General features: G+C 47.4%; 2 non-coding genes and 1 pseudogene across 2 annotated transcripts; all 3 read left to right on the forward strand.

Annotated features, from left to right (window-relative positions):
• The first annotated feature begins 6,139 nt into the window (after window positions 1-6,139).
• LOC141181959 (U2 spliceosomal RNA) lies at window positions 6,140-6,327 on the forward strand. The gene has a single exon (XR_012257474.1). It is a non-coding gene; the product is annotated as a U2 spliceosomal RNA (small nuclear RNA).
• Window positions 6,328-7,436: 1,109 nt separating this feature from the next.
• LOC141180991 (U2 spliceosomal RNA) lies at window positions 7,437-7,627 on the forward strand. The gene has a single exon (XR_012256610.1). It is a non-coding gene; the product is annotated as a U2 spliceosomal RNA (small nuclear RNA).
• Window positions 7,628-8,736: 1,109 nt separating this feature from the next.
• On the forward strand, window positions 8,737-8,814 carry LOC141182080 (U2 spliceosomal RNA; annotated as a pseudogene).
• Window positions 8,815-14,147: the final 5,333 nt, after the last annotated feature.

Below are 14,147 nucleotides of genomic sequence, written 5' to 3' on the forward strand. Positions count from 1 at the left end.
TGGATAAACAGACATATTAGGCAAGCATTTTGGAGCTTTCACCTAAATAACTACAGGTGGTGAGATAAGCTGCACAATATAATTGACCTTTCAGTATATTGTTGCACACACACCATCTATTTAGCAAATGCCCTTGTTATCAACAGCAGCCTTTTAAACTCACCTGAGCTAACAGGTATGTGCGCTGGTTACTCTGCTGCGCTTAAAATTTCTTTTTTGGTTTGCTACAATGCCTTTTCTGAAACGTTGTCTCCCTCTGCTGGAACACTGACTTCTTTCATTTAATGCCTGCAGACTATAAAAGAGAACCCAACCCAAAAAGTTGGGTTGATTAGTCTGTGGCATTCTGTTAAACTGTTGCTTATGGCGGTCTCTGTGAGCTTCTCAGTGACATTCAGCCAGCCAGGTATCCTGCCTGCAGTAGATGGAATGTGGCAATGGAACGCTGGCTGCGCGTGTCATAATAGGCTCTGAGCCTTTATATACCTGCGCACAGCAGCAGCCACCTTCAGTCTGCTGCTGGACAGCCAGCAGCAGCAGGAGAGGTAAGTAATCAGCAGCCCTCCTGCTAAGGGTAGACAGCTGCTCGTTCCACCCCACCCCCCGCCTTAATTGGTTCTCCTCCCTTCCAACGGTGTTGAGGCGGGTGGGAACAGCAGGGGGTGAGGGTGCTGTGTTTAAAGAGGTGGAGTTATGCAGATCTAAAACGCGTGGATTGCAGCAGCAGCAAGCCGAAAAGTGCAGGCATGTAAGGGATCTAGAGGTTGACAACATGTCTTCTTAACGGGAGTCCAGGAGCTCATCTCCACAAATGGACTTTTCAGGATCCTTAGGTGGCTCCGTAGTTCGAAACCAATTCTGGTTATCGCTTCTCGGCCTTTTGGCTACGATCAAGTGCTTTATTGCAGGAGATTGTGGTTGAAGGGCACTCGGGTACCCCTCTCCTTGGCCTGGCAGGATCGTCCACTTTGGTGGACTTAACCTGCTTGCTGCTATTAGGGAGAGGGCTTAGTCCCAGGGTAACGAGTTGCGATCCCCCAGCTTCCAGGTGTTTTTCGCTGCAAGAACACTGGGAGCGCAGATTGCAAGCGGCTGCAATTTGCAACCTTGTTGCCTTTTTCCATGGAGGTTGACCCTAACCTCGTGCCTCTTTATGCGAGGCTAAAAAACTCTATCCGAGTTCACTTCACGGCGGGTGGCTCGGATATGAGGAAATTAGGGTATGTAGTCCAGGACGTGCTCAGGAACCTTCTTGGCGTACAAAGGAATGAAATTCTCTCCATCCAGGATTATCCCAGAAGAGGTGACTATGACATCACATTCACCGGAGAAGGTATTTTTAGAGATGTACTAGAAAAGTTAAAAAAAGTTGAAAATAGTCCTGTTTTGAACGGGATACAAATTATTGAGCACGTCCTGGATGAGGTAAGACTGGTTATTGTAAAAATATTTTCGCCCTTTGTTTCTGCTCCAGAAGTAATGTCATTTCTAGCAATTTATTTTAAAAGTGTTAAATGTATTGGGAAGATATTAAACGAATATAACATATGGACATCTAAGTGGAAATTCCTTGTGAAGTGTACAAGAGATCCAAATACACCAGGTGGTATACGGCTCCCCCCTGCCCGTTTCAAAATTGGGCAAACAAATGGGGATTTCTTCTTTTCTGGGATGCCAGTATATTGCAGAAATTGTGGGCGCTATGGTCATTCAAAAGAAAACTGTCATGTATCATGTAGAAATTGTGCTAGTGAAGAACATGAGACCAAAGAATGCCCTAAGGAAAAGAAATGCAGTTTTTGCCAGACTCCAGGTCACTTTTATTTTTCTTGTCCTCACAGATTTCGGGAAGATGAGCAAAAGGGGAAGTCCAAGACGTCCGACCAAGGACCAAAAGATCAGACCACCCCTCAGGAGGAGGAACAACAACCTGGAGCCTCTGGAGACAATAAGGGCGTACCAAATAGTGAAGTGTCTCCAGAGTCTATGACAGATAAAATACCAAATCCCAAAACCTGGCTGCAGGACCTGCGGGAGTCCAAAAGGAGGGCTGAGAAGGAGCAGAAGGGCACTACTGGTAAGGTCAAAAGGGACCGGCAAAAGGCCGACACAGAAGCCCATGCCCAGTCTGGGTCTCCTAGTGCTGAGGGCGCTGAGTGGATAAAGGTGGGTCCTAAGAAAAAGAAAAAGGGTGGTTCGGAGGAGGCAGCAGGAGGTGAACAGATGGACACTTCTTCAGAAGGGGACGTGGACGCTGGACCCTCAGGGGTTTCGGTCTCCGCTGCTACAGGTGGGGACCGGGATCTTGCTGCCTCTGAAGAGTCAGAGGCTCTGCCTTGTGCGCAACCTCCTCCTATAGGACGACCTTCTACAGGTCAAACAGGGGCGGCGGAACCCCTCGGGGACCCACCTGATGAGGAACTGCATGGCCAGCCAATGGAGACCCAGCGGGTTCTGCCAGCCAGCCCTCCGAGCTATGCCAGTGTAGCGTCGGGTTTATATAAATGTGGTAATCTTTCCTCCTCCACGGAGACTCTCGTGACGATACTATCAGATGAGGAGGGAGGCGCAAGCCCAGTGGTCTGATCAGGTTCATCGGACAGGTAAATCCGTTGCTCTTAGTTACCTAAGTAAAATTTCTACATTTTCTAATGATGGCTGAACTCAAAGGTATTTCCCTCAACGTGAGAGGCATAAAATCTAACACGAGAAGAACTGCTCTTTTTAATTTTTTTACGTGTTTTACTGCATCTGTATTTTTTCTGCAAGAATGTAATATCCCACATGAAATGTCATATCAAAAATATAAAGATGAGTGGAAGTGTGGGCCATCTGTCTGGTCCGGATCGAATGCTGCAGGATCAGCGGGTGTAGCCATACTTTTTAAAGGGAACGTTTTAATTGATTTTATTCAGGAAATTTTACCAGGTCGTATTTTATTAGTGAAAGCTTTTATTGATGGTATTAGATGGCAGTTTTTAAATTTTTATGGATCCCCAGAGAAAAATGAAAGAGCCGAAATGCTTGATCTTTTACCATTATTTATTAATAACTCTGAACCTTTTATCTTAGCAGGGGATTTTAATTGTGTTTTAAAAGGTGAAAACCGGCGCTCCAGCTCTGTAAGCAGGAACTACGATAAAACCTCAGGTATGCTACATGATATAGTCAAAGATGCTAAATTGATAGACATATATAAAGAGTGTCATAGTGACAGCCCAGAGGACGCCGGTTTCACTTGGAGCAATGCTAATTGTAGCTCTAGGATTGATTTTATTTTTGGTTCAGATAAAACAATACCTGCCAAATGTGAAGTTTTAACTAATATATTTTCAGACCATAAACTTTTATCCTTTACCATAAAAGTAAATGACAACAAAAAATGTGGTAAGAAAAGCTGGAAAATGAACGTATCCCTTTTAACCGACCCGCAGATTTTATCAGATTTTATTGAGTTTTATAGGAAATGTAGAAAAGGGAAAAAAACAAATGAGACTATGAGTGTATGGTGGGATAGAATGAAAGTAAAAATAAAAGACTTTTTTATTAAAAAGAGTATATGTAGAGCCAAAGAAAAATATGAAGAATATAGAATTTTAAATACCCGCCTACAAACATTATTTAAGCTCAGAGACAATGGGATAGATGTACAACTTGATATTTCAAACTTAAAAGAAGAGATTTCAAAATGGCTAGAACAAAAAGGAAAAGAGATAATTTTTCGTTCTAGAGTACAACATATAGAAGAAAATGAAAAGTGTTCCAGATATTTTTTTAGGAAAAATAAAAAAGAAAAAGTGATAATTGACCATATAGATGGTGAGAATAATATAAAAAATATGCTGGGTAAAGTTGAGGTTTTTTTTTCTAATCTTTTTAATGGAAAAAATATAGATAATAAATTAATGGATGATTCGCTGCAAGGACTAACAGCTGTTTTAGATCCCGCATCCCAAGAGTTTTTATCCCAAGTTTTAACGGAACAAGAAATGTTAAAAACTATTAAAAGTTTTAAAACTGGAAAGGTCCCTGGTCCTGATGGCATCCCAATAGAATTTTATGTATGTTTTTATGATATTTTAAAAGATGATTTGTTTTATTTGTTTACTGAGGTTTTTAATAATAAGGTTTTATTAAATTCCTGGAAGAAAGGTGAAGTCTCCCTCCTATACAAAAAAGGTGATAAATCAAAATTAGAAAACTGGAGACCAATAACACTTTTAAATTGTGACTATAAAATAATGGCTAAAATTTGTGCAAATCGTCTAAAAGAAGTCATCAGCAAAGTTATTCATTCTAATCAAGTGTGTGGGGTGCCGGGGCGCAGTATATGGGACAATCTGAATTTAGTGAAAGACTGTATTGAGGATGTGAAAGACAGAAAGGGGAAAATGGCGATTTTATCTATTGATTTTGAAAAAGCATTTGACCGTGTCTCACACTTTTATCTTTTTAAAGTTTTAGAGAAAATGGGCATACCAGAAGGGTTTTTACTATCGCTTAAAGCATTTTACAAGGATTGTACAAGTAAGATTTTAGTGAATGGTTTTAAGACACAAGAGGTATTTTTACGGTCAGGGGTGAAACAGGGATGCCCTCTGTCCCCAATACTGTTTATCTGTGCACTGGAACCAATGTTATGTGCAATACGCCAAAATAAACAGATATGCGGTGTCCCTCTGCCTGGAAGCGGTGGTTTGGAGGCCAAGGTTGTAGGCTACATGGATGACGTGGCGGTCTTGTGTACAGATGCACCATCACTTACGGCCACTCTCCATCAAGTGCAATCCTTTTGTCTAGCTTCTGGTTTTAAAATCAATTTTAATAAGTGTAACATTTTAAGTGTTGGGGGGATGATTTTACGTGATGTACCAATTAATGTCTCCGAATCCATTTCCATTTTAGGTATATCATTCACTGAAAATAATGATGGTTATAATAGTTGGGAAACAGTTACACAGAAAGTAAATACGAAAATATGTATGTGGAACATGAGGAGACTTACAATGGAGGGTAAAGTATTGGTTTTAAAGATGGTGATTTTACCTCTTTTATTGTATCTTAGCATGGTTTTCCCCCCGCCTGTTAATGTTTTAAAAAAGATAACCAAAACCTGTTTTACCTTCTTTTGGAACTCAAAAATGGAAAAGCTGAAAAGAGAAATCGTGATGAAATCAAAAGTAAAAGGTGGTAAAGATTTTCCAGATTTTAATAGGTTTCTTTTAATCCATCTGTTCGTTTACTGTTTTAATGCCCTTTTTAAGAATCACTATTGGTCCTTTTTTATGCGTTTTAATACAGGATTTTTTATGAGAAAGTTTGGATGGTATGAAGTTAATATATCTGTGCCCCATGCTTTTAATTTGTCGACGCATTATGAGATTTTAAGGAAAATAGTGTCCGATTTTAATTTAGGGACTAAGAAAATAGAGGAATTAAGAAATAGTAAGAAACTAATTAAAGAAATACGTAAAAGTGAGGAAATATGTAATGTTGACAGATATGATGATGACAAATCTATGTCTATCTGGAAAATGATTAACGTTTTTTATCTTTTTAATGAACAGAGAGATCTGGCTTGGAGTTGCATGCACCGCTGTCTTCCTTGCCGGGCATTCCAATACAGAAGAGGATTTGTGAGGTCTGCCATCTGCCCAAGAGCCGGATGCCAAGACGAGGAAACGGTGGAACATCTATTATGGACATGTAATTTTGCAAAGGATTTCTGGAGAAGACTGCTCCCCCTACTGGAAAGGGTGGCAGACCTCAAGGACTTTACATATAAAACTGTGCTATACGGACTTATGGAATGCCCCACAATGGACCAGTACACAATGGCTTGGAAGACAGTGAACTGCGCCAAGTCATCTCTCTGGAAAGCGCGCAACATTGCTATTTTTAAACAAGATGTTTTATCAGTGAATGATGTTTTAAGTTTATGTTTATGTGAAATGTATACTTATTATTTAATTGACAAAAAGAAGAATGTACATATTTCCAAAAAATGGCTTGTTGACCAATGGAACCTAATTATTTAAAATCTTTGTATTTTTTTGTTTTGTAAATTTCATTTGTCTTTTAACGTTTGGTATTTGTGTAATTATGCTTGTAATTTGTTAAAGTTTTAATAAACGGTTTTATCCCTCTGCAGGGGATAGCCAAATTAAAAAAAAATCTGTTCTTATCAGTTTAATATCTGATACGTCCCCTATCTGGGGACCATATATTAAATGGATTTTTAGAACTGGGAGATGGAAAAAGAGCTTGCTCTGTCCACTCCACGCATTGACCTGGTATTGCAGTATCTCCAGGACCGGTGCACCCCTTCTTTAATGCAGTTTCTAAAATCAGAAAGAATTGAATTCAATGTTTTTTGTTCATTTTGCTTGTTTGTCGGATTTTGGGATGGACTCTTTGGCTTCGCTTTTCTTCTCCTCATTGGATTTTTCATGTTCAAAGTTGCAGAAGCCAGATGACAAGCTCATTTTGGTTCAACTTCAGCAACTGTGCATTGCATTGCCATGTAATGTAACGCAATGCTATCTATCTAGCTCTCCCTCTGTACTTCCTTTTGGATAAACAGACATATTAGGCAAGCATTTTGGAGCTTTCACCTAAATAACTACAGGTGGTGAGATAAGCTGCACAATATAATTGACCTTTCAGTATATTGTTGCACACACACCATCTATTTAGCAAATGCCCTTGTTATCAACAGCAGCCTTTTAAACTCACCTGAGCTAACAGGTATGTGCGCTGGTTACTCTGCTGCGCTTAAAATTTCTTTTTTGGTTTGCTACAATGCCTTTTCTGAAACGTTGTCTCCCTCTGCTGGAACACTGACTTCTTTCATTTAATGCCTGCAGACTATAAAAGAGAACCCAACCCAAAAAGTTGGGTTGATTAGTCTGTGGCATTCTGTTAAACTGTTGCTTATGGCGGTCTCTGTGAGCTTCTCAGTGACATTCAGCCAGCCAGGTATCCTGCCTGCAGTAGATGGAATGTGGCAATGGAACGCTGGCTGCGCGTGTCATAATAGGCTCTGAGCCTTTATATACCTGCGCACAGCAGCAGCCACCTTCAGTCTGCTGCTGGACAGCCAGCAGCAGCAGGAGAGGTAAGTAATCAGCAGCCCTCCTGCTAAGGGTAGACAGCTGCTCGTTCCACCCCACCCCCCGCCTTAATTGGTTCTCCTCCCTTCCAACGGTGTTGAGGCGGGTGGGAACAGCAGGGGGTGAGGGTGCTGTGTTTAAAGAGGTGGAGTTATGCAGATCTAAAACGCGTGGATTGCAGCAGCAGCAAGCCGAAAAGTGCAGGCATGTAAGGGATCTAGAGGTTGACAACATGTCTTCTTAACGGGAGTCCAGGAGCTCATCTCCACAAATGGACTTTTCAGGATCCTTAGGTGGCTCCGTAGTTCGAAACCAATTCTGGTTATCGCTTCTCGGCCTTTTGGCTAAGATCAAGTGTAGTATCTGTTCTTATCAGTTTAATATCTGATACGTCCCCTATCTGGGGACCATATATTAAATGGATTTTTAGAACAGGGAGATGGAAAAAGAGCTTGCTCTGTCCACTCCACGCATTGACCTGGTATTGCAGTATCTCCAGGACCGGTGCACCCCTTCTTTAATGCAGTTTCTAAAATCAGAAAGAATTGAATTCAATGTTTTTTGTTCATTTTGCTTGTTTGTCGGATTTTGGGATGGACTCTTTGGCTTCGCTTTTCTTCTCCTCATTGGATTTTTCATGTTCAAAGTTGCAGAAGCCAGATGACAAGCTCATTTTGGTTCAACTTCAGCAACTGTGCATTGCATTGCCATGTAATGTAACGCAATGCTATCTATCTAGCTCTCCCTCTGTACTTCCTTTTGGATAAACAGACATATTAGGCAAGCATTTTGGAGCTTTCACCTAAATAACTACAGGTGGTGAGATAAGCTGCACAATATAATTGACCTTTCAGTATATTGTTGCACACACACCATCTATTTAGCAAATGCCCTTGTTATCAACAGCAGCCTTTTAAACTCACCTGAGCTAACAGGTATGTGCGCTGGTTACTCTGCTGCGCTTAAAATTTCTTTTTTGGTTTGCTACAATGCCTTTTCTGAAACGTTGTCTCCCTCTGCTGGAACACTGACTTCTTTCATTTAATGCCTGCAGACTATAAAAGAGAACCCAACCCAAAAAGTTGGGTTGATTAGTCTGTGGCATTCTGTTAAACTGTTGCTTATGGCGGTCTCTGTGAGCTTCTCAGTGACATTCAGCCAGCCAGGTATCCTGCCTGCAGTAGATGGAATGTGGCAATGGAACGCTGGCTGCGCGTGTCATAATAGGCTCTGAGCCTTTATATACCTGCGCACAGCAGCAGCCACCTTCAGTCTGCTGCTGGACAGCCAGCAGCAGCAGGAGAGGTAAGTAATCAGCAGCCCTCCTGCTAAGGGTAGACAGCTGCTCGTTCCACCCCACCCCCCGCCTTAATTGGTTCTCCTCCCTTCCAACGGTGTTGAGGCGGGTGGGAACAGCAGGGGGTGAGGGTGCTGTGTTTAAAGAGGTGGAGTTATGCAGATCTAAAACGCGTGGATTGCAGCAGCAGCAAGCCGAAAAGTGCAGGCATGTAAGGGATCTAGAGGTTGACAACATGTCTTCTTAACGGGAGTCCAGGAGCTCATCTCCACAAATGGACTTTTCAGGATCCTTAGGTGGCTCCGTAGTACGAAACCAATTCTGGTTATCGCTTCTCGGCCTTTTGGCTAAGATCAAGTGTAGTATCTGTTCTTTTAAGAACACAAGAGCTACGATCTACACTTGACGAGAGCGATCGAACTCGGAAGGAGAAGAGCTTCGGAGCCCAGCTGACATCGGAGAAGGAAGGCGGATATCGGTGGGAGGAAGAAGCTCTAAAGAATCCAGAAGAAGACGAAGACTCGGAGAAGAATCGGGCTGTCCTGTGGAATCTTCGAGGAAGAAAATCATCGAGACAAAGACCTTTCGGGGAATTTGTCCAGAACACGACGGGAGAAGAATCTGCATAGCTCCACCCATTCCGGGAAGAGTTCCAGATCCAGCTCCAAGAAGTAACTGCAGGAGGAAAGCCATGGCAAGCGCTGCGAGGAAGGCCGAAAAGAAGAGCCTGGAGCAGGGGACAGCCAGGAGGGCCCAGCCAGGAGCCGATTCTGACCCCAAGGACTCTGCCTCCACGACTGGCCAGCAGAAGGGACCCCAGAAGCCCCGCCACGAAGCTCCAGCCCTGGAGCCATGGATGCGGCAGACGGTGGCCCTGAAGCTGAAGGAAGTGGATGGGAGGGTGCCGGACATGTCCTCGGACGTGTTCTGCCAGAAGATGCTGCTGGATCGAGGCTTCTCCAGGTCGGACACCCTCAGCATCCAGACCTTCTTGACGGGGATTTTTTTCGTCACCTTCGCCACTGTGAACACCTGCAGGAGGTTCTGGGAAATGGTAAGCGCAAAAGGACCGGATAATTCTTTCTCTGCCTTTACAGGTAGCTGCCCTATCCAGAGGGACGAAAGGAGGATCACGGTCTCCATGCGCAACCCGCACACCCCAGGCCAAGACATCTGTACCTTCCTGAGACGCTTCTGTTTGGTTGTGAAGGAACCCTCTCACATCCTGAATGGACTCGGCTTCTGGACAGGTAAGTGGTCGGTGACCGTTAGACTTCACAGGGACCTGGCGTACTCAGACGGACTTCGGCACCTGCCCCCGACATTCTCCCTGGGCAACTCCTACGGCCTCATCTATTACCCGGACATGCCGCGGAACTGCAGGAGATGCGGCAAGAACGGCCACGAGATGAAGGACTGCAAGGAGGATGCCTGCAGGATTTGTTGAGTGACGGGACACAGCTCGAAGGACTGCCCGAAGAAGACGTCCTGCAACCTGTGTGGGCTGGCGGCTCATCTGTACAAGGATTGCCCCAAGCGTGAGAGATCCTGGGCATCGGTGGTTGCGACGACCCCAGCTACGGAGGACAAGGCCCCGACGACCAGGCCTGTGAAGGTCAAGGACGCGACGACCAAGGCCCCAGCGGCCAAGGCCGAGACGACCAAGGCCAAAGCGGTCAAGGAGTCGGTGGCCAAAGCCCCAGCGACGGTCCCAGCAGCTCCGAAGCAGAAGAAAAAGTCAAAGGAGGGTAAGAGTTCTGTCACCCCTCTCTCGATCCCTCCCCCTGCCACCCCGGTCCAATCCCCCCCCACCCCGGCCACCCCTGCTGAGGATTCCACTTCCTCTTCCTCCTTCCCCTACTCCTCAGCAGGTGTCCTTTCCCCTGCCCCGGCAGCCACTCTCCCTCCCCAGACCATGGTAGCGGTGGAATTAACCTTTCCTCCACCCGCCGCTATCTATTCCGAGGAGGATTTTCCCCTTCTTGTCTCCCCAGTTCCAACCCGGGGAAAGAGGAAGGTGGAGGACAGCCCTGCTACTGAATCCTCCAAAAAGAAGATTCTGGATTTCGTAGGCGAAAAGGAGGATACCCTCCCTGAGCCAGAAGAGATGGAGCACATGGTTGAGACCCTGGTGGCCGAGCCAGAAGAGGAGGAACTGGTGGTGGCCGAGATCGAGGCCGCGCTGCTTGACCAGATGGAGGAAGAGGGCCTGCTGGTGATCCCGTCACCAGCAGTCAACACCGACGAGGGACCACCCGACCGGAGTGGTAACTAAGGTGTATGGCCTGCGCTAACTTTTTCTTTTTTCCCTACATGATGGCTAATATTAACTTATTTTCCATTAATGTCAGGAGCATCAAGGACAAGTTCAGACGTCAGACTATTTATGCCTTCCTTACTTCCCAGTTGTGTGATGTTTATATGTTGCAGGAATGTTCCCTTCCCTCCTCTAGGTCCTTCAAACATCTGGCCAGGGAGTGGTCCCACGGTCCATCCTACTGGTCCGGTGGGGGTGACTGCAAGTCTGCGGGGGTCGCAATTCTGATCAGGGGGGGCGCATTCACGCTTGAGTCCGTCCAGGAGCTCATCTGCGGCAGGGCTCTTGTTGTAGATGGCAACTGGGCGGGAGAACCTGTCAGGTTCATCAACGTGTATGCGTCCCCACTGAAGAATGAGCGTTTGGAGCTTTTCCAGACCCTGCGGCTTCAGCTTGCCACCACCAGGACCTTAGTGATGGCCGGGGATTTCAACTGCCCCATCGAGGAGGATGGTCGTAGTTCTGGCACATCTGCCAAGTTGGACATCACGTCCAAGCTGCTCATCGAGATGGTAACCGAGGCCTCTCTTCAGGATGTGGTGGGCTCCATGGGGAGAGGCTCCACGAACTATTCGTGGAGCCGACCCGATGACTCACTCCGCTCCAGGATTGACTTTGTGTTCACCTCTCGGGCAGTCAGGCAGAGTAGGCACTCGATGGTCTCCTGCTTCTTCTCCGACCACAGAGCCATTCACTTACAAGGTGTCCTCGGCGACGGTTTTCCGTCCGGCCCCGGCTCCTGGAAGCTGAATTGTGCTCTGCTGGCTCAGGATGAAGTCATGGAGGAGCTGAGAGCAGCCTACGCAATGTGGCAGTCCTACAAGGGTAGCTTCCAAACAGTCTCTGATTGGTGGGAATATGTTAAACTTGAGTTTCGCTGTTTCTTTCAGGCCAAGGGTCGACAACAGGCGTGTGAGAAGAGGAGGGACTTCAGAGGGCTGCAGCGCGAGCTGCGGTCGCTGCAGGACCTTCTTCACTGCGGCTGGGACGTGAGGGAGGAGCTGGAGGAGACCAAGAAGAGCCTGAAAAGGCACTTTGAGGAGGAGTCCAAGCGAATCGTCTTCCGTTCCAAAGTGGAGAATCTGGAGAAGGGTGAGAAATGTAACTCATTCTTTTTCAGGAAACTTCATGCCGGTCACACGCCCCTGAACGAGCTGCGAAACGAGAGCGGAAACATGCGACGTGGGAAGGAGGACGTGATGAGGGTCGTCAGCGACTTCTACAGCGAACTCTACTCCCACAAGACTACCGACCCCGACGCTGCTGATAAGTTCCTGTCAGGTATCACTAACCATCTTGATCCTGCAGGCACGGCAGCCTTGGACAAACCTCTGACGGTGGGCGAATTGCTCTCTGCCGCTAAATCCTTTAGGACCGGCAGGACCCCGGGCAGTGATGGTCTTCCAGCGGAGCTCTATGTAGCGCTGGGAGACCTCATCTGTCCGGACCTGTTGGACCTGTACGAGGAGATGGTGGTGGAGGGTAGAATGCATCCATCTTTGAGGGAAGGAATGGTCACGATCCTGTACAAGCGGAAGGGAGAGAGGTGCGACCTGAGGAATTGGCGTCCCATCACTCTGCTCAACGTGGACTACAAGATCCTGGCCAAGACGATGGCGACACGACTTAAGACGGTCATCGGACGGATCATCCACCCGGACCAGACCTGCGGCATCCCTGGACGTCGCATCGCAGACAGCCTCGCTCTCGTGCGGGACACGGTCGAGTACATCAAGGTCCGCCGCGCACACGCAGCCCTGGTCTCCTTGGATCAGGAGAAGGCCTTCGACCGGGTTTCCCACGAGTTCATGGGCCGAGCTCTGCACCGGTTAGGTTTGGGTAACATGTTTTGTTCGTATGTCCGTCTGATGTATTTTGATATCCACAGCTCGGTGTTGGTGAACGGCTGGAAGACTGACCCCTTCCCTGTCCTCTCTGGGGTCAGACAAGGCTGCCCTCTATCACCTCTTCTTTTTGTTTGTGTTATAGAACTCTTCGCAGAGGCTATCCGGCAGAATGGAGAGATCAGAGGGATCACCGCACCGGGTCCGGGACGACACGAGGTCAAGTGCTCGCTCTACATGGACGACGTCACCATCTTCTGCGCTGATCGTGGTTCAGTCGACGCCCTCGTCCAGACGTGTGAGAGGTTCGGCCGGGCTTCAGGGGCCAAAGTCAACTGCAGGAAGTCGGAAGCCATGCTCTTCGGGGATTGGCAGCCGGCCTCCTCCGCCCCCTTCCCCTTCAACATTCAACCGGATTTCCTCAAGGTGCTGGGAGTCTGGTTCGGGAAGCAAGGAGCGGCCCTCAAGTCCTGGCAAGAACGCTTGGCCAAGGTGAAGCAACGGATCGGACTCTGGAGCCTCAGACACCTCACTTGTGAGGGTAAGGCACTCGTCCTGCGTAATGAGGTCCTGCCCGTCTTGCAGTACACGGCGCAGGCCTGGCCCCCACACGTCACTGTGTGCAGGGCCATTACCAGGACAGTGTTTCACTTTGTCTGGGGATCCAAGATGGACAGAGTCAGGCGGGCCGTCATGTACAAGGAGCCTCGCAAGGGTGGGAAGGGCGTTCCAGATATCCCCACCCTCCTGCGATCCTCTTTTGTGTGTGATTGTGTCCGCCGGACTTTGCAAGTCAAGAATGGCTCCGCGGGCAGGTCCATGTCTCGCTTCTTCCTGCTTCCTCTTTGGAGGCGACTCGGCTGGGACAAGTGGGACAGCTCCTTCCCCTACAACTGGACGACGCCATGGTTCTACGGAGACGTCGTTCGATTTGTGGGGGAGCATCAACTGGAGGGACTCAAGCCCGACTTGTGGAAGCCCAAAACTATCCACAAGCTAATCAGAGCCAAGGATGACGTGGAGAACATCACAGGACTTCACCAGGACACGCTGGAGACTGTGTGGACAAATGTGTCGTCTGACAGGCTGACCAACGGGCACAAGGACTTGTCGTGGATGGCGATTCAGGGCGGACTGCCCGTCCGGTCATTCATGCATGCCCGGAACCTGTGCAAGGCCCGGTACTGCCCAAGGTGCCCCTTCGTGGAGGAAACATCTTTGCACACTTTTTGGGACTGCGGATTTGCACAGCGCCTATTGACTGCACTTGAGGACGACCTGAGGAACTCTGTCCCCAGGGCGAGCCTATCGCACCATTCTGTGCTTTACGGACTCTTCCCTGGGGTTCATACCGTCGGAGCCATCCAGGAGGCTTGGCGCCTTATGAACTGCTTCAAGGATGCCGTTTGGGTCGCCAGGAACCGGCTCATCTTGAGGAGGGAGAGGATGTCCATCCAGGACTGCCGCAGGCTGATCCACAGCCTGATCAGAGACTATTCCATCATGGACGGTCCGGAGGACGAGGATGAGGACTAAACCCCTCCTCCCCCTCTACCCTTATGTGTCTTGTCTTTCAA

The sequence above is a fragment of the Phyllobates terribilis genome, unplaced genomic scaffold, assembly GCF_046119375.1.
Source record: "Phyllobates terribilis strain yellow unplaced genomic scaffold, ASM4611937v1 Scaffold_34__1_contigs__length_13252353, whole genome shotgun sequence".
Classification (NCBI taxonomy): Eukaryota; Metazoa; Chordata; class Amphibia; order Anura; family Dendrobatidae; genus Phyllobates; species Phyllobates terribilis.